We start from the raw sequence: 27,957 nt of genomic DNA, 5'->3' as shown, positions 1-27,957 counted from the left end.
CTCCTTGTTGCTCAAGCAATACAGGTAAGATGTCAATTCTAGGTACTCTCATAGCACCTCAATTTCACCTTAATAATGCACTTCTTCTGATTTTTGTTTTTTGGCTTTTTTTTTAAGAGACAGGGTCTCACTCTGTCACCCAGGCTGGGGTACAGGGGTATGATCGTAGCTCATTGCAGCCTCAAACTCCTGGGCTCAAGTGATCCTCCCACCTCAGCCTCCTGAGTAGTTGGGACTACAAGTGCACGTTGCCACACCCAACTATTTTTTTTATTTTCTATAGAGAAAGGGGTCTCCCTGTGTTGCCCAGGCTGGTTTTGAACTCCTGGACTCAAGGGATCCTCCCACCTTGGCCCCCAAAGTAATGGGATTATAGGCATGAGCCATTGCACCTAGCTACCTTCTTCTGTTTTATGTCTTTTCCATCAGACTTTGAGCTCGTTGCGGTGAGTCACATCTTCCTTGCTCTCAGTCCTCAGTTCCCTGCAGTGCCTGGTACATAGTATGTATTTAGCGAACATCTAGATGCTTGCTTGTTTTAGTCCAGCTTTATCCACAAAGGGTTTGAGGAGACTTGCACAAAGGAATCATACAATAAAGTAAGAAAACAAAAATTAAAGCAGAAGCAAAGAATTATAAATAGAAGTGGAATTAGCACTAGAAAAGAACAACATAAATGTGTAGTTAATAGAGGTTAAAAGTTATTAAAAAAAAAAAAAAAGAGCTAAAGATTTTCCTGGAAGTTTTTTGTTTTGAGATGGAGTTTTGCTCTGTCACCCAGGCTGGAGTATGGTGGTTTGATCTTGGCTCACTGCAACCTCTGCCTCCCTGGTTCAAGTGATTCTCCTGCCTCGGCCTTCCGAGTAGCTAGGATTACAGGTGTCTGCCACCACACTCGGCTAATTTTTGTATTTTTAGTAGAGACGGGGTTTCGCCGTGTTGGCCAGGCTGGTCTCAAACTCCTGACCTAAAGTGATCCGCCTGCCTCAGCCTCCCAAAGTGCTGGGATTACAGTCATGAGCCACCATGCCTGGCCATTTTCTTGGAATCTTTATTTAATATATTTCTGACAATAGATAATTCTGAGATCACAGCACAGCCCTTTTATGGAATATCACATTATTTTCCCAAATCGCAAGAGCTAAAAATTATTAAAAAGCATGGAAAATGTTTTTCCAAAAGTGTTTGGGCTCTGCATTTTGAAGCCAGGTTTGTTTTTTCAACTTTCCTGTATCTTCACACTCCAAGTTCTCAGAAGGCAGCAAATATACTATTTTATTTTACTATTAATATTTTTTGAGACATAATTTTACTCATGTAACCCAGGCTGGAGTGCAATTGCACACTGCAACCTCCATCTTCCAGGTTCAAGCAATTCTCCTGCGTCAGCCTCCTGAGTGGCTAGGATTACAGGCACCCACTACCACACCTGGCTAATTTTTGTATTTTTAGTAGAGACTGCATTTCACCATGTAGGCCAGACTGGTCTCGAACTCCTGACCTCAGGTGATCCACCCACCTCAACCTCCCAAAGTGTTGGGATTACAGGCGTGAGTCACTGAGCCCGGCAGCAAATGTGCTATTTTAGATTATTCTCCTGTACCCAACTACATAGGAATACATAGCCTTTTTATGTTTTGTTTTTGTTTTTTTAACTTTCCCTTAATATCCACAGTAGTGCCCTCTTATCCAAAGAAAATCTGTTCCAGGGCCCCCAGTGGATGTGTGAAACCGCAAATCGTACCTAACCCTGTAGAGACTGTGTTTTTGTCCCATATATACATACTTATGATAAAGTTTAATTTATAATTTAGGCACAGTAAAAGATTAACAACAATAACTAATAATAAAATAGAAGAATTATAACAATATGCTGGAATAAAACTTACGTGAATGCGGTTTCTCTCCTCTCTCTCTTTCTGTCTTAAAATACCTTAATATTTTCAGACTGTGGTTGACTCCACGTAACTGAAACCACAAAAAGCAAAACCATGGATAAGGGGAGAGTAGTGTAAGAGCCAGAATCTTGAGCATACAAAAAAATAACAGCAAGTGACTTCATCTCCAAAGACATTTCCTATCTGCATTGGTGAAAGTCAACTGAAAATCAGAAAACTAAAAATACTTAGTAAAGTTACTGCAGGTGACTCATGGCCATAGGTCTTCCTTTATAAGAAGTAAAACTGGATAATGGCTCTTAGGTAAATGTTTTAAATGTATAGACCATCCTCAGGAATTTCTTGCTAAGGCCGTTTAATTTTTAAATAAACTTTGAATCACAGAAAGGCTGTATGATTCAGTTGCACAAATAACAATACAGTATATCTAAAAGGTATTTCCTACACAAGTCTCCCCAGGTCCTTTGAAGATCACACGGTAGACTCTCCAAGAAAAGTCTTGATTTTGGCTACTATGTTTTGTTAATCCAGAGTTGAAAAGAATCAGGCCAGGTGCAGTGGCTCATGCCTGTAATCCCAGCACTTTGGGAGGCAGAGACAGGCGGATCACTTGAGGCCAGGAGTTTGAGACCAGCCTGGCCAACATGGCAAGACCCCATCTCTACTAATAATACAAAAATTAGCTGGGCGTGGTGGCCCATGCCTGTAATCCCAGTTACTTGGGAGGCTGAGTCACGAGAATCACTTGAATTGGGGAGGCGGAGGTTGCAGTGAGCTGAGATGGTGCCACTGCACTGCAACCTGGGTGACAGGGCAAAATTCTGTCTCAAACAAACAATCAGTGCAGATACCTGTTTTTAGATGGTCTAACCTAGCCTGTTTGGTGTAAAAAAAAAAAAAAAAAAGGTAGTTATAACAGAAAAAGGTCTGGCAGCCACTAGCAGGGAGCTCAGAGACTTTTCCATTCTGACTCTAGCCCTTGCCTTGCTCTGGTCTGCTGCCTGCCTGGACACCTGCCTGGGAAACTCAACACCATAATTGATGAAAAGGAGAGTTGTACTTGTAACTAGATTTTGTTTTGATAACTAACTCCATTCCCATACTTGGAACACTAGGTACAACTCTAAGCTATAACAGTGATATGGTTTGGCTCCACGTCCCCACCCAAATCTCATCTCAAATTGTAATCCCCATCATCCCTACACATTGAGGGACGGAACAGATGGGAGGTGATTGGAGCATGGGGACAGTTTTCCGCATGCTGTTCTCATGATAGTTAGTGGGTTCTCATGAGATCTTATGGTTTTATGAGGCAGTTTTCCCTGCTGTCACTTGCCCTCTCTCTCCTGCTGCCATGTAAGACATGTGTGATTCCCCTTCCACCACAATTTTACGTTTCCTGAGGCCTCCCCAGCCAGGCAGAACTATGAGTCAATTAAACCTCTTTCCATTATAAATTACCTAGACTTGGGTAGTATCTTTATAGCAGTGTGAGAATGAACTAATACAAACAGCAATTGCACAGAGGCAGATGCTCAATAAATGTCTGCTCAACCAATGAGCAAATATTTAGTTCTGTTCTATCCACCCTTCAATTCCATACTGATGGAATGTAATTTCAGCCACAAGCAAACCTATATTTTCGTTGGCATTATGTCCTCTTTATAGGCTTGTGACCAATGATCTTTATGCTCCTGAAATATTAAGAAAAACTGCTTTGATTTACAGATCTGAGGGGGCAACTTCGGTCTTAAGTTCTCAGGGCATAGGAAGGGAATTCAAGGAAATCAGCTTTCCAAACATGTGCTAATTTCACCTGCATACATTTCAATTTAATGTTGCAAATGTTTCCTGAGGATCTACTAACTTCAACTGAAGCTATGCAGGGAAACAAAGATGAAAAAGAAACAATCCTGGCTCTAGGAGATGAGCCACCAACACAGTGCCTAGCACATATATGGTAAGCATTCAATGAGTCACTCATTGTTTTTATATATTCATAGGATACTTATGATACAAAGCAGAGTGCAGTAAATGTTAGGAGAGAGGTACTGATATGGTTTGGCTGTGTCCCCACCCAAATCTTATCTTGAATTGTAGCTCCCACAATTCCCATATGTCATGGAGGGACCCAGTGGGAGGTATTTGAATCATGGGGGTGGGTCTTTCTCATGCTATTCTCGTGATAGTGTTTAAGTCTCACGAGATCTGATGGTTTTATAAAGAGGAATTCCCCTGCACGAGTTCTCTCTTCCCTGCTGCCATGTAAGATGTGACTTTGCTCATCCTTCCCTTCCCACCATGACTGTGAGGCCTCCCCAGCCATGTGGAACAGTGAGTCAATTAAACCTCCTTTCTTTATAAATTACCCAGTCTCAGGTATGTCTTTATCTGGAGCATGAAAATGGATGGATACAGGTACAAAGCAAGTGCCCTGTGAGATCGGTATGGACAACATTCACTGATACTGGAGGAATGAGAAGGCTTCCTGGAGGAGGTGGCTTGTCACAGAGACATTCTGATGATATGAGCAATAAGGAGCATGTTTCTAGACTTTAAAGCATCCCGTAAAGGCTGATTGTAGGTTGTACATTAGCTTACAGTGAAAAATACTGACACAAGGGCTTGGCCCAGAGGATGAGAACTACATAAGAGCGATCATTAAGTAGGCAGTTGGAATACAGGTTGAAAGCTGGAGAAACCGGAGACCAGGAGACGAGTCAGGAAACGCAAGCCTAAATAAATACTGTTTTCCCCCCTGCTCCAACTTACAAAAGTATTGTAATAATTATAGTTTGAAAACAAAATAGGAAAGCCTTCAAAGCTGAGTAAAACCAGCATGACCTGAATACTTAACTGATCTCTCAAATGTGTTTATTGACAGGAAAAAAGTTAAATCAAAATGCTTGGAACAATTAGAAAGTTCCTAGGAATTGAATTCTGAACTCTCAGGGCCACAATGATGACCACTATTAATAAAGTATTGTATGGATGTGTCTTCATAAAACTCTGACTATATTAAACCCTCAGCTTTCTATATTGCTGGTTTCATTACCTTCAAGAGATTATGGAAGATCAGAAGTGTTATCTGCCATAATAATGCTGTGTGTTTCTCTGAAGAGCTTAGATCCTCTACACACTTTAATTAAATCTCCTAATGTACCGGTGAAGTAGGCAAGGGATCAACAGAAGGTGAGTCATCAAAAACAGTGGAAGACTGGACCATCGGATGTACTTTGAGATGAAATCCACTTTTATTATTATTGTTCCCATTTCACCTATGAGGAAATGGGGTTATTATTGAGACAAGGATGATGAGCTGTATTCCACTTTCACTAAAGGCAGAATCCACTGCTATAGGTTCCTTAAGCATCCTGTGGGAGACCTTTAAAAACAGTATAACAACCATGACCTCTGAGATTTCTCCTTTGGGCGTCGACCAACACTTATTAATAAACACCTAAAATGTGGGCCAAAGAAAATATGCATTGCCCGGGCGTGGTGGCTCACGCCTGTAATCCCAGCAGTTTGGGAAGCCGAGGTGGGCGGATCACCTGAGGTCAGGAGTTCGAGACCAGCCTGGCCAACATGGTGAAACCCTGTCTCTACTAAAAATACAAAAATTAGCCGGGCATGGTGGCACCTGCCTGTAATCCCGGCTACTCGGGAGGCTGAGGCAGGAGAATTGCTTGAACCCGGGAGGCAGAGGTTGCAGTTAGCCAAGATCGCGCCTGCCATGGCACTCCAGCCTGGGTGACAAGAGCGAGACTTGGTCTCAAAAAACAACAACAAAAAAGAAAATATGCATCACCTGTTTCTTATAAAAGAACACAGGACAAGAACCCCAATTTATCATGATAATCCCAATTAACATTTATCATGATAATCTCTTAGCATTAATTAAGTGGTTTATCAGGAGCTTGGCTGAGTTCTTCCCTCTGTCTCCAAGTTTCCCTCAGCTAGAGAGATAAGTGAGCAACAGTATTTTTTTTTTTTTTTTAGACAGAGTCTCGCTCTGTCGCCCAGGCTGGAGTATGGAGTGCAGTGGAACAATCTTGGCTCACTGCAACCTCCGCCTCCCGGGTTCAAGTGATTCTGCTGCTTCAGTCTCCCGAGTAGCTGAGACTACAGGCGCCTGCCATCAAGCCCTGCTAATTTTTTGTATTTTTAGTACAGATGGAGTTTCACCATGTTAGCCAGGATGGTCTCAATCTCCTGACCTTGTGATTTGCCCTCCTCGGCCTCCCAAAGTGCTGGGGTTACAGGCATGACTCACCACACCAGGCAGGCATCAATCTTAAGGAGGTAATGTTAAGAGTAGATTATGTGGCCGGGCATGGTGGCTCATGCCTGTAATCCCAGCACTTTGGGAGGCTGAGGCAGGTGGATCACTTGAGGCCAGGAGTTTGAGACCAGCCTGGCCTACATGGTGAAACCCCGTCTCTACTAAAAATACAAAAATTAGCCAGGAATGGTAGTGCATGCCTGTAATCCCAGCTACTCAGGAGGCTGAGGCAGGAGAATTGCTTGAACCTGGGAGCCGGAGTCTGCAGTGTGCTGAGATTGCATCACTGCACTCCAGCCCGGGCAACAGAGCGAGACTCTGTCTCAAAAAAAAAAAAAAAAAAAAAAAAAAAAAGAGTAGTTTATGTGGAAGACACAGCACAAATCGCAGGGCTGGAAAAATTGCAAAGATGAGAAAACTCACAACAAGTCTTAACTCTTGGTTCTACCCTTAGGATACTGCTATAAACAAACCCTAAAGTCAGACTCAGAAAAACAAACACACACGCCACCATCATATATGATTTAATTTGTAAACCAACTGTACTTCTTATAAAGGAAATAAATAAAGGAAGTAAACCACTTTGACAGATTATCCACTGCTCTCTCAATCCAACCACCTCTCATAAAGTCCTAGGAAAAGGCTGGGCATGGTGGCTCACACCTGTAATCCCAGCACTTTGGGAGGCCGAGGCGGGTGGATTGCTTGAGGTCAGGAGTTCAGGACCAGCCTGGCCTTCATGGGGAAACCCGATCTGTACTAAAAATACAAAAATTAGCCAGGCGTAGTGGCAGGCGCCTGTAATTCCAGGTACTCGGGAGGCTGAGGCAGGAGAATCGCTTGAACCTGGGAGGCAGAGGTTGCAGCGAGCTGAGATCATGCCATCACACTCCAGCCTGGGTGACAAGAGCAAGACTTCGACTCAAAAAAAAAAAAAAAATCCTAGGAAATATGGTCATGGCTTCCAGTAAAACAGAGACCCGAGTTTGAAAAAAAAAGTCATGAAAAAGATAAATGTTGTTATTTTAGGTAATGATTTGGTATCACTCAAGTCTTAAAAAGTAATGGAAATGCATATAATGAAACCCTAGGGCAATATATGGTTATAAAATAGGTATATTGATTCAGAATATGCTTAAAATGGTTTGATGATTACAAAAATGAAAAGACAAAATCAAAATTTTGTTGAGAGTTTGTGGAACTCCAAGTTTGAGAAAAATTGCTCTAGAGGTCGCCTTTATTAATGGTCTAGGAAAGAACTCAAAGTAACAAATTTTGTCTGGTCCTAAGAGAGTGCGGCACCTGACAGAGAGAAGTGTTTTGGGGAAAGAATAGTATTTGATGTACTAAAAGTAAGGTAACAAACAGCTAATTTCAACTCCTGAAAGCTGATTTACTACAATGGGGTCAAGGGCAAATGTGTAATGACTACATGTGTCATAGAGCAATAATCACTCTTTCCTGGTCTTTGAGATGGCTGAGAAAATACTCTAACTGAATTGTAAATTCTCTAGCGAAAAAGTCTCGCAAAAATAGAAAAAATCTCCACTATCAAATAACAAATTTTAATTAACTCATATGTATATATAATTATATATGTAATTAAATATAAAGGAATTTAATTATATTTAGTTTGCTAAAATTTCATTTGCTTATATATTTTCCCCATAAAAATAAGCTGCAGTAAAATATTTGGAAAGGTTCCTCTAGTACCATAGCTTAATTGAGCACCTCAATCATTGCTATCACCTGCTTCCTAAGAATTCACAGAAAATCACATATTTAAAATATTATTTGACACAATGATTTATCTATATACTTATATAATTATGCAAGTGAAAAATCTCCTTTCACTGTAGTTTTAACTGTAATTTAACAATATTGCCGATATATCAAATGACTGTAATTTTCGGCCAGGCGCGGTGGCTCGTGCCTATAATCCCAGCACTTTGGGAGGCTGAAGCAGGTGGATCACCTGAGGTCAGGAGTTCGAGACCAGCCTGGCCAACATGGTGAAACCCCGTCTCTATCAAAATTACCAAAATTAGCCAGACGTGGTGGCGGGTGCCTGTAATCCCCGCTAATTGGGAGGCTGAGGCAGGAGAATCTCTTGAACCCAGGAGGTAGAGGTTGCAGTAGGATGCCTGGGCAACAGAGTGAGACTCTATTTAAAAAAAAAGACTGTAGTTTTCATCTCTTTTTGATTAGACTTATATCTGCAACTTTAATAATTTTAATACATTTCTTAAATAAAAAAAGAAAGTTTAAGTCAAATTACAAATCTACTGCTAAAAAATGTCAAATTATTAAATGTCATCCAAGTAAGGACTGGTTTTAAATTTAGGTTAATGGTTTTTAAAGTAGGTAAAATATATTATTAAGTATTAAAATGTATAATGCTTAAAATAAAAATATTTGCATTTCAATTAATGTTAAATACTATTTGACTTTAGAATTTTTGAGCTGGAATAAACTATGGAGATCGTTTAATTTGATGACTTCATTTTTAGATGCTAAAATGGAATCCTTAATCTTTTGAAGGTCAGATAGCCTAAACTAGAACCCAGTCTCTCAACTTGTCCAATGTTTGTTTTACTAAGCTATGTAGGTATTTACTATGAACATCAAAATTAGTTATTCTTGTCTCTATTAATAAAGAAGTATTAACCCAAGGTAACATCACATCTTAGCCTAAAAAAGAGGCTATGCTAACCCAGGACCAGAAGACCTAATCTCAATTCCACTGTTCACTGAATGACACGAAACAAGCCCTTTAACTGCAGTGTGCTTTCCTTTTCCCAATTAGAAAAATAAGACTCTAGTAATTTAAATTGTCTTCTTCATTTAGTCATTGCAAGAAGGGGTAATAAAAATAACCCTGGGCTGGGTGCAGCAGCCCCTGCCTGTAATCCCAGCACTGTGGGAGGCCGAGGCAGGCAGATCACCTGAGGTCGGGAGTTCGAGATCAGCCTGACCAACATGGAAAAAACCCCATTCCTACTAAAAATACAAAATTACCCAGGCATGGTGGCACATGTCTGTAATCCCAGCCACTCAGAAGGCTGAGGCAGGAGACTCGGTTGAACCCGGGAGGCCGAGGTTGTGGTGAGCCAAGATGGTGCATTGCACCCCAGCCTGGGTAAGGAGAGCAAAACTTGGTCTCAAATAAGTAAATAAATAAATAAATAAATAACTCTGAAATATACAGCATATCTAAGTGCAAAGCAAATACTTACTAACAAAAACTCAACTATATTTAGACCAAGGAGCAAGAACTAGTTTGAGTCATAATTAGGAGGGAACACATACGAGCTGCTGTGTAACCTAAAAACATCTGAACTAGCAGATGCAGGGGTGTATCTAACAAGTCCTGTAGTTCCTAAATGTTCCTAGTTTTTAAAAAATAATCAATATTTATCTAAACCGTACAATAATTATCAGTTTGAGAACAAATTAGAGCCCTATGATTTCTTAAAGGCCCCATTGATTCCTTAAACAGAGACAAACGTGGAGTAGCTACAGCACTGCTGGTAGAATCTGAAGAATTTACTATAGACCCACCCTGTAACTGATATATGCAGAGTATAAACCTTTGCAAGTACGGTTCTCTAATAGTAAAATATACTTGCCCAAGTGACACGTAAAATCGTCCAGCTTGAGCTGACCTTTAAAAAACAAACAAAACTTATCAACTGGAATCTCTTGGATAAGAAATAGATCTTGCGACTGGAAGGGGTGAGAAGAATCACTAAATGGGTTTTAAAAGTGTTGTAGAATGCAAATTTTTGAAGAAAAATACATTGATACTATGAATGGAGAATAGTCTGAAAGAAAATACCCAGAGATGCTAATATAGGTCATCTCTGGGGGTAGAATTTTTAAGGCTTTTTAAAAATCTTTTTTCCCTTTGCACTTATCTGTTCTGTCTGATTTTGAATATGGACTAATTTTGTTGTATATAAAAAAGGTTATTATTCATGGAAAAAATTGTGCTTTAGTCTCTCGTATTGAGGGAGGTAAGGTGCTTTATGCTCACTTCAAAAATGAAACAAAAAGGCTGTCAATGTTAGTGGTTGTGATAGGAATGGAAATTGGACTCACGCTTCTTGTGTCTTGGTACTGTTTTTGGTTGCTTTAGAGGACCAGCAGAGAGGGAGCAAATCTGGAGAAGCAGCTTCAGTGACAGCTTTCACACCCAGTAAATACTAAAGGGCAGAGTTGCAAATGGTTTCTAGATACTTCTAAGCTTACACTCGCCATGCACTCCTTCCCCACAACTTTCATTCCTGGATTGCACGTCTCCGTCTCAAATTTAAACAAGCATTGCTTTCAGTGTTTAATTACAATTTAATGGAAATATGACTTGCATTCCAATTAGCTTTTGGTTTTCACATCACGAATGTGCATCCAAGTTATTGTGTCATTATAATCTCATGTTCTAATGGCTTCATAATGCAAGTCCCTGCAGGGTTGAATTAGTAGTTTCCTATGGTAATCGCCCATCACTATAATATCATAATCGCCTAAGCACAGTCCCCACATGCATACACTGCAATCACTTTGACATTGTAAGAGCATTTTAATAGTATTAGCATAGATTCTCCAGAGAAATCATCTCATTGTCACTGCATTACCACGTAAGATTAATTGTGATGGAGCCAAGTTGTGATATGAGAGCTTAAAAAAAAAAAGTGCTGGGCAGCAGCAAAACATTTCACCTCTCAAAAGTTCAACCCATTTTGCAGTCAGGTCTTCCTACAATCCTTAATTGAATATAAGGTCCTTCCACAAGATAATAGGGTTTCTTTTGTTTTGTTTTTCTTTTTGTTTGCTGACAGTTCATACAACAGTAATAAATCGGGTCAGACCCTCTCTACCGTAGAGACAGGAAAAGCAGACATGGTGCCTGTCTTCAAGGAGTTTGCAATTTAATCAGGTTTCTAACAAATTTTATACAGCATGTAGGTAAATGGAATGAATACACTTATGATAAACAAACTACTTTGAGGGCCCCGCGTGGCGGCAGATGCCTGTAATCTCAGCACTTTGGGAGGCCAAGGCAGGTAGATCACCTGAGGCTGGGAGTTGAGACTAGCCCGGCCAACATGGTGAAATCCCGTCTCTACTAAAAATACAAAAATTAGCCACCACACTACAGGTGTGGTGGCACGCACCTGTAGTCCCAGTTTCTGGGAAGGCTAAGGCAGGAGAATCACTTGAACCTGGGAGGCAGAGGTTGCAGTGAGCCAAGATCAGGCCACTGCACTCCAGCCTGGGTGACAGAGTGAGACTCTTTCTCAAAAAAACAAAAACAAAGTACTTTGAAGTAACTGGCATTACATAGCGGTGAGAGTAACTAAACACGGCTTTCCTAAAGAAAAAATGCTTAATAATCAACTAAAGGGGCCGGGCACGGTGGCTCATGCCTGTAATTCCAGCACTTCGGGAGGCCGAGACGGGCGGATCACGAGGACAGGAGATCGAGACCATCGTGGCTAACACGGTGAAACCCCGTCTCTACTAAAAAATACAAGAAATTAGCTGGGCGTGGTGGCGGGTGCCTGTAGTCCCAGCTACTTGGGAGGCTGAGGCAGGAGAATGGCATGAACCCGGGAGGCGGAGCTTGCAGTGAGCCGAGATCGCGCCACTGCACTCCAGCCTGGGCGACAGAGCGAGACTCCATCTCAAAAACAAAAACAAACAAACAAAAAACAACTAAAGGGTTAAACGTATTAAAGGGTTAATGACTATGAGGCAGAAATGAAGCGCATGTAACTCGCTGAAGCCTTTGTATTCACTAATTCACTCTGGGAAGAAAGAAGGGTGTTTTCATGCTGCTGATAAAGACATAACCGAGACTGGGTAATTTATTTAAAAAAAGGTTTAATGGACTCACACTTGCACGTGGCTAGAGAAGCCTCACAATCATGGCAGCAGGCAAGAGAGAATGAGAGAGCCAAGTGAAAGTGGAAACCCCTTATAAAATCATCAGATCTTGTGAGACTTATTCACTCCCACGAGAACAGCATGGCGGAACCCCCCCCCCCCCCTCTATGATTCGGTTACCTCCCACCAGGTCCCTCCCACAACATGTGGGAATTATGGGAGCTACAATTCAAGATGAGATTTGGATGGGGACACAACCAAACCATATCAGCCACCAAAGACACTAGCAATGGACACAGCCACAGCCCTATCCAAGAAGAGAGCAACAACAGGTAATGCGCAGAATTCTTCTCCCCTGCGGGTACCTCTACTGCCTTCAGTGGAGAGAATGGAAGGTGGGACCTTGTTCTTTATTGCTAAGAGAAGAACAAGCAGAGCTATTCTTCTGAAGCCTGAGACCAAGAGCCAGAAAAAAGGAAACTCCTATGCAGAACAGCATTGCCCAGCTTCCAAGAGTCTCCTTGTTTGCTTTTCATAGTTGCAACAATGGTGCAAAATGACTACCCTATGTCAATGACAAATGATGCACACTGCGGAGACTGGCAGGATATTGTGTTCATCTGAGGGGCCTCTAATCTCCTGGCATTCTCTGGGGACACCACAGGAGAACTACAGAAGGATTATCGTAACTCTTAAAGAATCATCTCTGCTCAATGTTTAAGTGAGAACAGGATCACAGACAGCATTAAGTACAATGGATGGCCCATAGCAGGATTCTGTAAATGTTTATGGATGGATGGATAAATGAACTTGACTGGAAAGAATGTACATATTTTAGAGCTGCTTTGAGTCTCAAAACACAGGTGAACAGATTTAGAATATGTACTCTCTGGTAGCATTAACAGAAGAATGAACAACTGGCAACGTCTTTTGCACTGTGAAAACTCACTTGCCTTCTTGGTTATGGCAAATCACAGCATTCCGGGGATGATGGTTGTTCATTTTCCCTGTCTCAGTTTCTGTTGGCCTGGGAGAATTCAGAATTACTTGGATGCTCGGTTTCCAAAAAAAAAGTAATAACACTTTTTAAATTGGAACACACTAAGTATAAAGATGTGTTCTCTAAGTGCTCAAAGTGACTTTTACCAACAAGCTGTGGAGCAATCCAGTATAAACCTATTACAAACACAAAATTAGCTGTCTTTCCTTTGAAATTATTTTTCACTTCATAGGTAAAGTCTCTATGGCACTTGCTATTTTATTCTTGAGTTCTTGTTTAGGTATCAGATGAAGTTAAACCTTTACCTCTTGGCTTGCTCTTTTTATTTTTTGAGAGGGTCTCGCTCTGTTGCCCAGGCTAGAGTGCAGTGGCATGATCGTGGCTCACTGCAGCTTCAGCCTCCCAGGTACAAGTGATCCACCTCGCTCAGCCTCCTGAGTAGCTGGGACCACAGAAATATGCCATCTCACTTCACTAATTTTTTTATTTTTAATAGAGACGAGGTATTGATATGTTGCCCAGGCTGGTCTCAAACTCCTGGGCTCAAACGATCCTCCTGACTCGGTCTCCCAAAGTGTTGGGATTATAGGCATGAGTCACTGCACCTGTTAATTTGTCACTGACACATGATAATCGTTTTATACCACGGTTGCAAATATGGAAAGCAAACCAAGGAAACTATTGGGGCCAGGGCAGTACTTTTCTGCTCAGAAGTTTCTCTTTTTTCTGGCCCTTGGTCTGATGCTTCAGGAGAACAGCTCTGCTTATTCATTTTTGTTTGTTTGTTTTGTTTTGAGACAGGGTCTCTCTCTGTCATCCAGACTGGAGTAAAGTGGCATGATTATAGCTCACTGCAACCTCTGACTCCCAGGCTCAAGTGATCCTCCCACTGCAGCCTCCCTAATAGCTGGGACTACAGGTGTATACCACCATGCCCAGATAATTTGTGTATGTTTTGTAGAGACAGGGTTTCACCATGTCCCCCAGGCTGGTCTTCAACTCCTGGGCTTAAGTGATCCACCTTCCTCAGCTCCTCAAAGTGCTGGGATCACAGGCATGAGCCACTGCACCTGGCCAGTTTAGTCTTTAGGTAACTTATTTCATACAGTTTTCATTATGCATTAATATGAAAATGTTCTTTTATTACATTTGATTATCAGCTTTTATTATTTCATTACTATATAGTACTTATTATCAGTTTATTATTATATATTAGTATTTATTGTTCTATTATTTATTGTTATTAGACATAATTGTAGATTAAAAATCAAGAACTTGGAATGTTTAAATGTACATATACTTACTTGCCATAAAAATGGAAATTATATTATGTATGTCTTGACATTGCTTAGAAAAATATGTTTTTCTCTCTTGTTCACGTATATTAGAAACACAAATAATTCCTGATTCAATAGGCTAATTCTCTAATTCAATAGGTTAATTTTTTTTTTTTTGAGAGTCTCACTCTGTTATCCAGGCTGGAGTGCAGTGGCGTGATCTTGGCTCATTGCAACCTCTGCCTCCCGGGTTCAAGCAATTCTCATGTCTCAGCCTCCTAAGTATCTGGGATTACAGCTGTGCACCACCACGCCTGGCTAATTTTTTGTATTTTTAGTAGAGATGGAGTTTTGCCATGTTGCCCAGGCTGGTCTTGAACTCCTAGCCTCAAGCAATCCACCCACCTCAGCCTCCCAAAGTGTTGGGATTACAGGCATGAGCCACCGTGCCTGGCAGGTTAATTTTGTATTTATACGAATAATAGTAGTTATAAAGTATCTTCTGTGCCACCAAAAATTAATGTTAACTTACTGTATTTCAAAAATGGCTTAGAAGTGGAGTTTGTTGACCATGGAATTTCTGTAATTTAAAATAAAAGTGGATGCTATTTCATTGTACTCCAAAAAATTGTCTCTCTCACAAAAAAATGGACACAGATGGGATGACATAATGCTTTCTGAACATACCACTATTTCCCCAAGAGGAAGAAAAGCTAAAACTTTACCAACTGCATAAATGTGACAAAGCTGATATGCCAGAGGCACGTATTTGGGCAAATCATTTAGTCTGAGGACCTCACTTTTCTCATTAATAAAACAAGGGAGTGGAACAAAGTGATTTCTAAGCTTCCTTCCAGATACAAGTTCTATGAGTCTATGTGGAGAGATGTTACATGGGCTCTAAATGACCTCTCCAGAAGATTCTCCATTTGTTCACATCTGTTTAAATATTAAATGAATGGGGATATATGTATCTTAGAAAATCAGACAGACCATTTTGTTACAAGGAATGTGAAAAGTATTGATATCTTTCTTTATATGAATTTTTTCTGATGTCCCATTAGGCAAACCATACTTAAATGAACCATATTCCAGTATTTACTTTACTATAAACTTAGTATAAACAACAGATTATTACTAACAGATGCATGAAATAAAAATACTTCACAACCCAGAAGTTCCAGATTGTTAATTATTTATTATCATTCTTCATACTGCTTGTGAGTAAGAATAGAGGCAGAAGTATACAATAATGGTGTCTTTATAGTAGCCCTCAAATATGTGATGCTGACTGCCTAAGCAACTGAAGACGGCTGGCTATATCCCAAATAAAATTTCATATAATCCACTATCTAGGCATGTATGTATTATATATATGTATATATGTGTGTCTGTATATATGCACAATTTTTAGTTTCCAATAATCACAACACAACTACAGAAACTACTCTGAAAATTTTGTGCCAACTTAACCAAGAATAATTTTATTCTTTAGTAGATGGTGAAATAAGTGTTAAAAAAAAAATCAATAACCTGGCCAGGTGCAGTGGCTCATGCCTATAATCCCAGCACTTTGGAAGGCTGAGGCAGAAGAATCACTTGAGCCCAGGAATTCAAGATCTGCCTGGGCAACACAGTGAGACCCCACCTGGACAACATAGTGAGACCCCATCTCTATTATATTAAAAAATAAGAAGAAATGGCTGGACGCAGTGGCCCACGCCTGTAATCCCAGTAATTTGGGAGGCTGAGGCAGGCAGATCACTTGAGGTCAGGAGTTTGAGGCCAGCCTGGGCAACATGGTGAAACTCCGTCTCTAAAAAAGTACAAAAATTAGCCGGGTGTGAGGGCATGCCTGTAATCCCACCCACTTGGGAGGCTGAGGCAGGAGAATCACTTGAACCTGGGTGGTGGAGGTTGCAGTGAGCCAAGATCATGCCACTGCACTCCAGCCTGGGTGACAGAGCAAGACACTGTCTCAAAATAATAACAATAATAATAAATGAGGAAGAAGTAGAAGTAGAAGAAGAAAAGGAAGAGGAAAAGGAAGGAGAAGGAGAATCAGCAGCAGCAGCAGCAGCAGGAGAAGAAGAAGAGGAAGAAGGAGGAGGAGAGAAAACAAAAAGTCACAGCTGGGCGCAGTAGTTCATGCCTGTAAATCTCAGCACTTTGGGAGGCTTAGACAGATGGAGTACTTGAGGTCAGGAGTTCAAGACCAACCTGACCAACATAGTAAAACCCCATCTCTACTAAAAATACAAAAATTAGCTGAGCTGAGCATGGTCATGCACACCTATAGTCCTAGCTACTTGGGAGGCTGAGGCAAGAGCACTGCTTGAGCCTGAGAGGCGCAGGTTGCAATGAGCCGAGATCATGCCACTGCACTCCAGCCTGGGTGACAGAGTGAGACTCAATCTCAAAAAAAAAAAAACAAAAAAAGTCAATAATCTGCTTGGCTTTTTTCAGTGCTTTCAAAAACTGTGATATTATATATATGTATATGTATATATATGTGTGTGTGTGTGTGTGTGTGTGTGTGTATCCCACTGGTGGTTCAAACTGATTTTAGGTGATATATGGGCATTTAAAACTTTTTTAAACAAGTTGTTATTTATTGTAATGTGTTTTAGAAAAAAGAAAGTAATCAACATTGCAAGCCTGTGATTTCATAGATATTATTGTTTAGGATGGAGCTAAAGTAAAAAAAGTGGATTGGTTTAAAGAAAAACTATTAAGTAATTAGTGGTAAAGGTAGTACACAGGCATAGCCAACACTCTGGAAGATGATACGAGCATAAATCAAGTTTCACAAGAACTGATGAAAATTATACTGAGTTTCCAAAAATTAAAGGGCTTAGCAACATCTCCACAATGTCTTGTAACGAATTCATTTTATTTCATCTATTAAAGAAGTCCTTTTCTTGGGGGGGTAATAACCCTCCCAACACATCAGATATATAGACTGACTTCTAATTAGGCAGAGAAAACTATTGTCCAATTTTATTTTATTTATTTATTTACTTTTGAGATGGAGTCTCACTCTGTTGCGCAGGCTGGAGTGCAGTGGCACAATCTTGGCTCACTGCAACCTCTGCCTCCCGGGTTCAAGTGATTCTCCTGCCTCAGCCTCCTGAGTAGCTGGGATTACAGGAGTGCACCACCACACCCAGCTACTTTCTTTTGTATTTTTAGTAGAGACAGGGTTTTGTAATGTTGGCCAGGCTGGTCTCAAACTCCTGATCTCAAGTGATCCACCCACCTTGGCCTCTCAAAATGCTAGGACTACAGGCGTGAGCCACCACGCCCAGCCTATTATCCAATTTTAACTCTCAAACCTTGTGATGGTTAATATTGAGTGTCAACTTGATGGACTGAAGGATGCAAAGTATAGTTCCTGAGTATGTCTGTGAGGGTGTTGGCAAAGATTAACATTTGAGTCAGTGGACGGGGAGTGGCAGACCCACCTTCATTCTGGGTGGGCACCATCTAATCAGCTGCCAGTGCAGCTAGAGTAAAGCAGGCAGGAGATGACAGAGCAAGCTTGCTGAGCCTTCTGGACTTCATCTTTCTCCCGTGCTGGAGGCTTTCTGCCCTCAAACATTAGACTCCAAGTTCTTCAGCTTTCGGACCCTTGTACTTACACCAGTGGTTTACCAGGGGCTCTTGGGCCTTTGGTCACAGACAGAATTTTAAGCATGGAGTTCTTTAGTGCGTTTTGGGGTTTCTGCAGTTGACTGCTTAATCTAAAGACATCCAAAAATGCTAAGTACTCTACTTCTAATAGTATGGAGAATGCTGATAGTCCTTAGTGCAAACTGTTTAAAGAGTTATGCAAAATAGATGCATTTGATACTCCTGATTCACCACTCATGAGGGGCAAGGGGTTTAGTGACTCTGTACATAATACCTTTGACCATATGTGGAGAACCAAGGAATACAATAAAGTTGGTTGGTTGCTACTTAGTTCGCTGGACAAGGTAATGAAAGCAAAGGATGAGTTCAGGGATTCTAACTTCCAGCTCCAGAAGCACATACTGAGCCTCTTCTAAGATTGCCCTGAGGGAGAGTCTTATCTCCTGTAGACAAAGGGCTGAAATTGTGGAAAATCAGACACAAGCTTTTATCATGTGAGTGGCTGATCTGCAATGAAAGGTGGATGCTCAGTCTCATCAGATGTCTCCTGTCAAAGTGAGGGCATTGACTGGAAAAGAATGGGACCCTGCAACTTGGAATGGGGACATGTGGGATGACCCAGATGAAACTGGGGACACCGAGCTTATAAACACTTATGAGCCTTTTTTTTTTTTTTTTCAACCAGAGGAAACAGCTTCCCCATCCCCAGTGATGGCAACATCCCCTCTTCCACCCATACTGCCATCAGCCTTTCCACCTTTGTCTGAGGAGATTAACCATGCACTACCTGAGGCAACAGTGATGGCCTCTCCTGAGGCAGTTGCCAGGCAACACAATGTCAATTCTCCTCAGGACCCACTCCCAATACCCGTTTGCTTCTAGATATGTAACTAGACTAAAGTCCCAGTAGGCCCCTAGAGATGAGGTTCAGAGTATGACCCATGAGGGGGTGCGCTACATTCCGGAAGAATTGCTTTACTTTTCTGACTTATATAGGCAGAAATCTGGAGAACAGGCATGGGAATGGATATTAAGGGTGTGAGATAATGGTGGATGGAACATAAAGTTGGATCAGCCTGAACTTACTGATTTGGGCCCACTAAGCAGGGATTCTGCATTTAATGTTGCAACTCAGGGCGTTAGAAAAGGTTCTAATAGTTTATTTGTTTGGTTAGCTGAAATGTGGATCAAAAGATGACCCACTGTGTGTGAGCTAGGAATGCCTGATTTCCCTTGGTTTAAGGTAGAGGAAGGGATCCAAGGGCTTAGGGAGATTAAGATGCTAGAGTGGATTAGTCACTTTAGACCTACCCATCCCAGCTGGGAGGGCCCAGAAGATATGTCCTTCACCAATACCTTGTGAAATAGATCTGTGAGAGGAGCACCTGCATCCTTGAAGAGCTCTGTGATTGCTCTTCTTTGTATGCCAGATCTTACAGTAGGAACAGCAGTCACTCAACTACAAAATTTAAATGCAGTGGGAAAAACTGGATCCTAAAGTGGCAGAGGGCAAGTGGCAACACTCAACCATCAAAGACAAGGTGGGCATTGTTACTGTAATGGACAGCAGAAGCAAAGAGGCGGAGGTTGCAGTGAGCCGAGATTGCGCCACTGCACTGTACCCTGGGCGACAGAGTGAGTGAGACTCCGTCTCAAAAAAAAAAAAAAAATTATTGTTGAATCCCTTATCCAAGAGTAGCTGGAAGAACATCTTTTAATAGAGTTTTAGCTCAGGTCTGAAATACAGTGGGTCCAGTGGATCCCCGGACTCATCAAGAGGTAATTTCCCTAGTACCAGAATGCAGAATTGGCTTAGACATACTTAGCACCTGGCAGAATCCCCACAGTGGCTCCCTGAATGGTAGAGTGAGGGCTACTATGCTGGGAAAGGCCAAATAGAAGCCATTAGAGCTGCCTCTACCTAGAAAAATGGTAAATCAAAAACAATACTGCATCCCTGGAGGGACTGCAGAGATTAGTGCCACCATCAAGGACGTGAAAGACACAGGGGTGGTGATTCCCACCACATCCCTGTTCAACTCTCCTATTTGGCCTGTGCAGAAGACAGACGGATCTTAGAGAATGACAGTGGATTATTGTAAGCTTAACCAAGTGGTGACTCCAATTGCAGCTGCTGTACCAGTTGTGGTTTCATTGCTTGTAAAAATTAATAAATCTCCTGGTACCTAGAATGCAGCCATTGACTTGGCAAATGCCTTTTTCTCCATTCCTATCCATAAGGCACACCGGAAGCAATTTGCCTTCAGATGGCAAGGCCAGCAATATACCTTTACTGTCCTACCTTAAGGGTGTATCAACTCTCTGGCTTTGTGTCATAATGCTGTTCAGAGGGACCCTGATCGCTTTTTCCTTCCATGACGTATCACACTGGTCCATTACATTGATGACATTATGCTGATTGTACCCAGTGAATAAGAAGTAACAAACACACCGGACTTATTGGTGAGATATTTGCATGCCAGGGGATGGGAAATAAATCCGACTAAAATTCAGGGGCCTTCCACCTCAGTAAAATGTCTAGGGGTCCAGTGGTGTGGGGCCTGTCGAGATATTCCTTTTAAGATGAAGGATAAGTCGCTGCATTTGGCCCCTCCTACAACCAAGAAAGAGGCACAATGCTTAGTGGGCCTATTTAGACTATTGGAGGCAACACGTTCCTCACTGGGTTGTGTTACTCCCACCCATTTATCAAGTGACCTGAAAGGCTGCCAGTTTTGAGTGGGGTCCAGAACAGGAGAAGTCTCTGCAACAGGTCCAGGCTACTATGCAAGCTCCTCTGCCACTTGGACCACATGACCCAGCAGATCCAATGGTGCCCGAGCTGTCAGTGGCAGATAGGGATGCTGTTTGGAGCCCTTGGCAGGCTCCCATAGGGGAATCACAGCAGAGGCTTCTGGGATTTTGGAGCAAGGCCCTGCCATCTTCTGCAGATAACTAGTGTCCTTTTGAGAGACAGCTCTTGGCCAGTTACTGGGCTTTGGTAGAAACTGAATGTTTAACTATGGGTCATCAAGTCACCATGTGACCTGAACTGCTTATCATGAACTCAGTGCTTTCTGACCCACCTAGCCAGAAAGTAGGGTGTGCACAGCAGCATTCCATCATCAAATGGAAGTGGTATATAAGTGATTGGGCTCGAACGGGTCCTGAAGACACAAGTAAGTTATATGAGGAAGTGGCTCAAATGCCCATGGTCTCCAATCCTGCCACCCTGCCTTCTCTCCCCAGCCTGCACCAATGGTATCATGGGGAGCTCCCTATGATCAGTTGACAGAGGAAGAGAAGACTAGGATCTGGTTCACAGGTGGTTCTGCACAATATGCAGGCATGAATATATGCAGGCATATATATAAATACGATGTATGGTGTAAAGAATATGGACCAAGACCTTATAGTCAGAGATAGTATAGCCACTTACAAAGCTTTCCCATATTTATAGATAAAAAGTCTAAAATTTAATACATCATTCTTTGTATAGAAACAACTTATAAAAAATTGTCCTTAATGCTAATGTGAAATTGTTATGTTATATAGTAATAATGAATGTAAACCTATTTTGACCAAGGTATTACTAACACAAAAATAAAAACAGAGAAGTGAAAACAGGTTAACAAAAAAACTGGTGTCACTACATAATGCATTACGAAAATTCCACATAAAAAATATTTTACAGGCTTAGTGCAGTGGTTCACACCTGTAATCTTAGCACTTTGGGAGGTTGTGGCTGGAGGATCACTTAAGGCCAAGAGTTCAAGACATTGACCTGAGCAACACAGTGACACCTTATCTCTACAAAAGTAAAAAAAAAAAAAAATCAGGTGTGGCATGCGCCTGTCGTCTTAGCTATTTGAGAGGCTGAGGTGGGAGGATCGCTTGAGCCCAGTAGTTCAAGGCTGCAGTGAGCTATGATGGCACCACTGCACTCCAGCCTGGGCAACAGAGCAAGACTCTGACTCAAAAAAAAAAAAAAAGAAAAGAAAAAAAGGCCGGGTATGCTATCTCATACCTGTAATTCCAGCACTTTGGGAAGCCAAGGGAGGCAGATCGCCTGAAGTCAGGAGTTCAAGAACAACCTGGCTAACATGGCAAAACCCTGTCTCTACTAAAAATACAAAAATTAGCTGGGCATGGTAGCGCACGCCTGTATTCCCAGCTCCTTGGGAGGCTGATGCATGAGAATTGCTTGAACCCGGGAGGCAGAGGTTGCAGCAAGCCGAGATCGCACCAATGCACTCCAGCCGAGTCAACAGAGGGAGACCCTGTCTCAAAAAAACAAAACAAAACAAAACAAACAAACAAACAAAAATGTCTTACAATCTTGGTGGTCTATCAAAATAAAAAAGAAAGAATTTTAAAATTAAGCCTTTTGACCTCACCATGGCAACAATAACGAGTAGCAACAGTCCATGAAATGTTTCTAATGCTAAGAAACTGCATATGTTCTATAATATATATAACAAATCTAACAATTAAATTCAATACACAAATGGGACTATGTAGAGTCTTCATGGAGAACATTTTAAACTTGAACTTCTAGCTTGAAATAGTTTGATCTCTCTATCCAACTACACTAACAGGCAAAGAGTGAAAAGATAACACTTGAGAGGAATGAACATCAACAAGGGGCACTGCACCAGCCTGACCAACATGGTGGAAACACGTCTCTAGTAAAAATACAAAAAAATTAGCCAGGCATTGTGGTGCATGCCTTTAATCTCAGCTACTCAAGAAGCTGAGGCACAAGAATCACTTGAACCCGGGAGGTGGTGGAGGTTGCAGTTAGCCGAGATCACACTGCTACACTCCAGCCTGGGCGACAGACCAACTCTGTCTCAAAAAAAAAAAAAAAAAAAATGTTGGGGTGGGGTGGCGTGCATTGCACCTCTATTTGTAAGAGCCTTCTCCCCACCCCCGAACATTCAAGATCAACTATGGTTGCAAGTCAAAGTCTCAGTAATGTCAGTATTGGAAATAGCAAATTCTTTACCACTTATGCACTGAGCTGCTCCAAAATATCTGGCACACAGGAGAAAGAGAAACACTCTTGAAGATGCACTTTACTAAATGATAACGGGGCAAGCTCAAAGCAGCACCAAAGCAAAAGGGAATCATCTATGCCAGGCCTGACACTTATGCAGAAATGTGAGCGAGACTCACAGGCCCAGGACAACTTCTCATCCTAGATATGGAGGCTGAGAGGACTTGGATGGGCTTTGGCCATGTCAGCCCCTCAGGAGGCAGTGTCCTCTGAAGAACACCCAGGAGAGAGCATGGCTTCCTTGGTGTCAGCCTGTAGGATCCTTCCTACAACAGCAGGGAATGTTTTCAGAGAAGACATTGGGCAGAAGGCACTAGCCACGCATGGTGCATCAGTGCATCGGAGACAAGTGGCCTCTTTGTAAGTTTCTGTGTTCACTGGATTTGTGCCATGGCTAATAGGCTCTGAAATCAAAGACTGAACTTGGAGACACTGCAGCCTGAGAGCCTGGGAAATGCTAACTGGGAGAAAGGCACTGACTCATGGAAGTAATAGACATGTCATATGCCAGAGAAGCATAAATAAAAAATGTCTCAAATAATCTAGGCCAAAACTAGGAAAGATGCTCTTCCAGCTACTCTTGGATAAGGGTTTCAATAATAATTTTCTTTTTTGTTTTTGAGATGGAATCTCACTCACTCTGTCGCCCAGGCTAGAGTGCAGTGGCGCGATCTCGGCTCACTGCAACCTTCGCCTCCCAGGTTCAAGCCATTCTCCTGCCTCAGCCTCCTGAGTAGCTGTGATTACAGGCAGGAGCCACCACGCTCAGCCTCAACAATACTTTTCTACAGAGCGATTGGTAGTTAAAACCATACTCGACTTAATATTGTCTAACATAGGCATGCATACCTCATTTAATGTGTCCCTTATAGAGGTATCGAATTTTGCCTCACAGGAGGCCATATATTTCACTCATTTATTCTCCTTTTTAAAAAATAACTTTTATTTAAACTTTTTAATATGGACATTCTCAAAAATTCGCTAATGTAGAGAGTGCAGTGTAGTGAACCCCTACTCATCCATCACACAGCTTCAATAATACATTTCCACTTAAAACAGTTTTAAAGAGAAAAGTGTTTTACAGCCCATTCAAAACCCCAAGTTTTACTTATATACTCTTACATACCCACGTAACAACCCTCTAATATTTCTGACTACCAGTTTACTACGTAAGATTCTTTTAAGGATTAAAAAAAACCCTATTATTCTATTCTGAGGGAACATTGTAAAAGCTCGTCAGAAGCAAAGATAGTATGCATTATAGATATGGACAGATAATGTCAAACTGAGGCCTTCTGTGCCTTCACATTCCCCAATATTTCTTTGAATATAAGAGCTTTGCTAGCTGGGTGTGGTGGCTCATGCCTGTGATCCTAGCATTTTGGGAGGCCGAGGTGGGAGGATCACTTGAGCCTTGGAGTTGGAGACGAACCTGGGCGGGCAACAGAGTGAGACCCCATCTCTAAAAAAAAATGTTTTTAAATTAACCAGGTGCATCCCTGTGCCAGGAGCCAACCTGGTCTTCCCGAGGGGTAGTGCCCCAGTGAAGACAACAGCACGAGAATAAAGTTCCCTGTAGGTCCTCTGTCCAAAAAAAAAAAAAAAATCAACCAGGCGTGGTATTGAGGTATTGAGCACCTATAATCCAGCTACTTAGGAGGATCGCTTTAGCCCAGAAGCTCAAGTGAGCTATGATCACCACCACACTCCGGCCTGGGTGACAGAGCAAGACACCATCTCAAAAAAAAGAAAAGAGGCCGGGTGCGGTGGTTCATGCCTGTAATCCCAGCACTTTGGGAGGCCGAGGCGGGTAGATCACGAGTCAAGAGATTGAGACCATCCTGGCCAACATGCTGAAAATATACTAAAAATATAAAAGTTAGCTGGGCGTGGTGGCACGTGCCTATAGTTCCAGCTACTCGGGAGGCTGAGGCAGGAGAATCGCTTGAATTTGGGAGGCAGAGGTTGCAGTGAGCCGAGATAGCGCCAAGGCACTCCAGCATGGCAACAGAGCGAGACGCCATCTCAAAAAAAAAAAAAAAGAAAAAAGAAAAAGTTTTTAGCTTCCTAGGCTCACATCTTTTCTCAGAGATCTTTCTGTTTTCAGTTGATAGTATCGTGATAATTGTAAGACACAACATATTTAAGCAAGATAAGCACAAGATACCACTTTATAGAAAGAGCAGATAGGACCACAGCATACTCTAGCGATCCTCTTGCCCTTTTTGATGGTACATGTAAGTACATGGACTCATCATAGTAAGTTTCTGATTCGGAGAGGAAATTTTTGGTAAAAATATGTGCGAGTTGTTACAGCAAATATTTGGATGTTTGTCATTCAGACTGCAAGGTACGCTTGATTATGTACATTTTTTTCTTAACTGCTTGATGAACTCTATCCAATTCATTTAATAATGTTGCTTCCCTTTTTACCTAATTACATAAATGTTTAAAGTCACAAGCATTAAGCTCTCCTCCAAGTAATGTTAGTTAAAAAGAAGTTCCTGAACTGAGGAGATTCTCCAAAGATGTGTAGTCATCACTTGGAAGGTCAAATTTAACAATCAAAGAAAATAACTCCAAAAACAGTAGCTTCCAAACAGACCATTACTATTGCAGGGTAGCATTTTGGGCTCAGTTGTATCTCCCTGCAAAATTTGTCTGTTGCAGCCCGAACCCTCAGCACCTTAGGATGTGGTTGTATTTGCAGATAGTCTTTACAGAAGTAATTAAGTTAAAATGGGGTTGTTAGGGTAGGTCTCAATCCAATAGGACTGGTGTCCCTATAAAAGATCAATACACAGACATGCATAAAAGGGAAGACAGCCATCTACAAGCCAAAGAGAGAGACCTCAGAAGAGGCCAACACTGCTGACACCTTGATCTGGGACTTCCAGCTGCCAGAGCTGTGAGAAAATAAATGTCTGTTGTTTAAGCCACCCAGTTTGTGGTATTTTGTGATGGCAGCCCTAGGAAAACAAATATAGTGAGTAATCAAGGTCATCTAATCTAAGCTACAGAAATGGCCCTTAATTACACCTGGGGGCTCTAAATTTTATTTCATCTTATTTTTATTTTTTTTGAGACAGAGTCTCACTCTGTCACCCAGGCTGGTGTGCAGTGAGTGGCACAATCTTGGCTCACTGCAACCTTCGCCTCCTGGGTTCAAGCAATTCTCCTGCCTCAACCTTCTGAGTAGCTGGACTTACAGACGTATGCCTGGCTAATTTTTGTATTTTTAGTAGAGATGGGGTTTCACCATGTTGGCCAGGCTGGTATCGAACTCTTGACCTCAAGTGATCCGCCTGCCTTGGTCTCCCAAAGTGCTAGGATTACAGGCATGAGACACCACACCTGGCCTGCAGGCTATGAATTTATAAAGTGAGAAGAAAATCTGTCAAAAGAGCTGGCCAGGCACATGCAAGTCAACCTAATTCTTATTTACTTATTTAATAGAGATGGGAGTCTCACTGTTGCCCAGGCTGGTCTTGAACTCCTGAGCTCAAGCAATCCTCCCGCCTTGGCCTCCCAAAGTGCCGGGATTACAGCATGAGCCACCGTGCATGGACAACCTAACACTTTTAAACACATTCTGATGGCAATCAGATGACAGCTCAGGGCATGGGCTCTGACCAAATAAATCTTTATTTCAATTTCTCAATTACATGGTCGGGCTTTATCTGTCCTCCAAACTGTTAGAGAGCAAGACTGATAACATCTAACCTTTCAGATATGCAAGAATGTAGGAGATGAGACATGTCGAATTGTCAAGGCATAAACATGAGATAACTTTGAGAATTTATGAAAATTTAAAAAATGTTTTTAAAAATCAACAAACAAATAATTTTGAAAATAGTAAGCCACATCAGGAAAGAAATTTTGTGGGTACACAGTAACACCAAGGATTTTGTGGTCGCAATGGGCTTTCAGTTACATAAAAGAGCACGAAATTAACAATATTTACCAATATTCTCTTCAAAGTGCTCTTCACACACCAAATAATTACCCAATTAAGCCACTGCAAGATAAGTTGCTATTACTCTGGATTTAGTAAAAAGAACTAATAATTACTCTTTTAACAGTTTCTGTGAAGAAAGAACTCAGTGTTTACCATACACAAGTGAGCACATCCCACCCGTTTAATAAGTAGGGAACAGGAAAAAAAAAAAAGGCTGATTATGTAAGTGAATTCAGTGGAGGACACAGATGACTAAGAACCACCACCTGTGAAAACAGAGAATTTAATATGTAAAGCAGAGACCACCATTGGCAAAAGGCTATTTATGAATACTGCCAATACTTAGCATTGCCAGCTGACAATAGAAGATCTTCGGTCATGCCTCGAACAACATAATTCATCACACTAGTGCTTGGGCCAGTCATGTCCAAGCAATTTATCATCATCATATCACTCGCCTGACTATAATAAGGGGAGAACTTTGATTGTTAACCTCTAGGGAGACTGGATTTATAGCCAGTGTCCCCTAAGAATGCAGCACAGCTCTGTCCAAAGCACAATGCTCCCGGCTTGCCTTCTGTTTAACTCAGAATAAAAGAGTGAACACACTGCCCCCAGGACATTAACAGCAAAACCTAAGTCTGATACTCTTAGATCCGAAATCAGATAGCCAGGAAATCATATTTAAAATACTCTTTGAAGCTGCCTGAAAAAAAACGTATTAGTCAAGGGTAAGTACGGATGATTCATTTCAAATGTCCTTCAGTGACAAAATAATTTCTGAAATGTATCCACTGATAACTGCATTTGGGAAGAATCATCTTTTCACAACTCACCCACGAACATTCCTCTGTATTGGAAAACTTGGAAGTGCACTGAAAATTGTTAAAAATATATAAATTGTGTTTTTCAAAGTAAAAATGAAAGCCTTGATTCTTATCCCTTCCAGGCATACAGGCTT

At 41.5% G+C, this 27,957-nt stretch overlaps 1 protein-coding gene across 25 annotated transcripts in view; it reads right to left on the bottom strand.

The window, feature by feature from the left end:
- PTER (phosphotriesterase related) overlaps positions 1 to 27,957 on the bottom strand; it is an 80,336-nt gene that overhangs the window by 48,145 nt on the left and 4,234 nt on the right. For 17 of the 25 annotated variants that reach the window (XM_063781414.1, XM_054660791.2, XM_063781411.1 and 14 more), the window contains one exon: positions 1,890 to 1,968. The exons of 2 other annotated variants lie outside the window; for them this stretch is intronic. The gene's annotated coding sequence lies outside the window, so the exon portion shown is untranslated. Of the gene's footprint in view, positions 1 to 400; positions 574 to 1,889; positions 1,969 to 27,957 lie in introns of those variants that run through there. 6 more of the 25 variants (XM_063781427.1, XM_063781416.1, XM_063781418.1 and 3 more) reach the window with 2 other exon arrangements.

Source organism: Pan troglodytes, chromosome 8 (genome assembly GCF_028858775.2).
Source record: "Pan troglodytes isolate AG18354 chromosome 8, NHGRI_mPanTro3-v2.0_pri, whole genome shotgun sequence".
NCBI lineage: Eukaryota > Metazoa > Chordata > Mammalia > Primates > Hominidae > Pan > Pan troglodytes.
The sequence above is the reverse complement of the archived record's forward strand: the minus strand, read 5'-3'. Positions and strand labels throughout refer to the sequence as shown.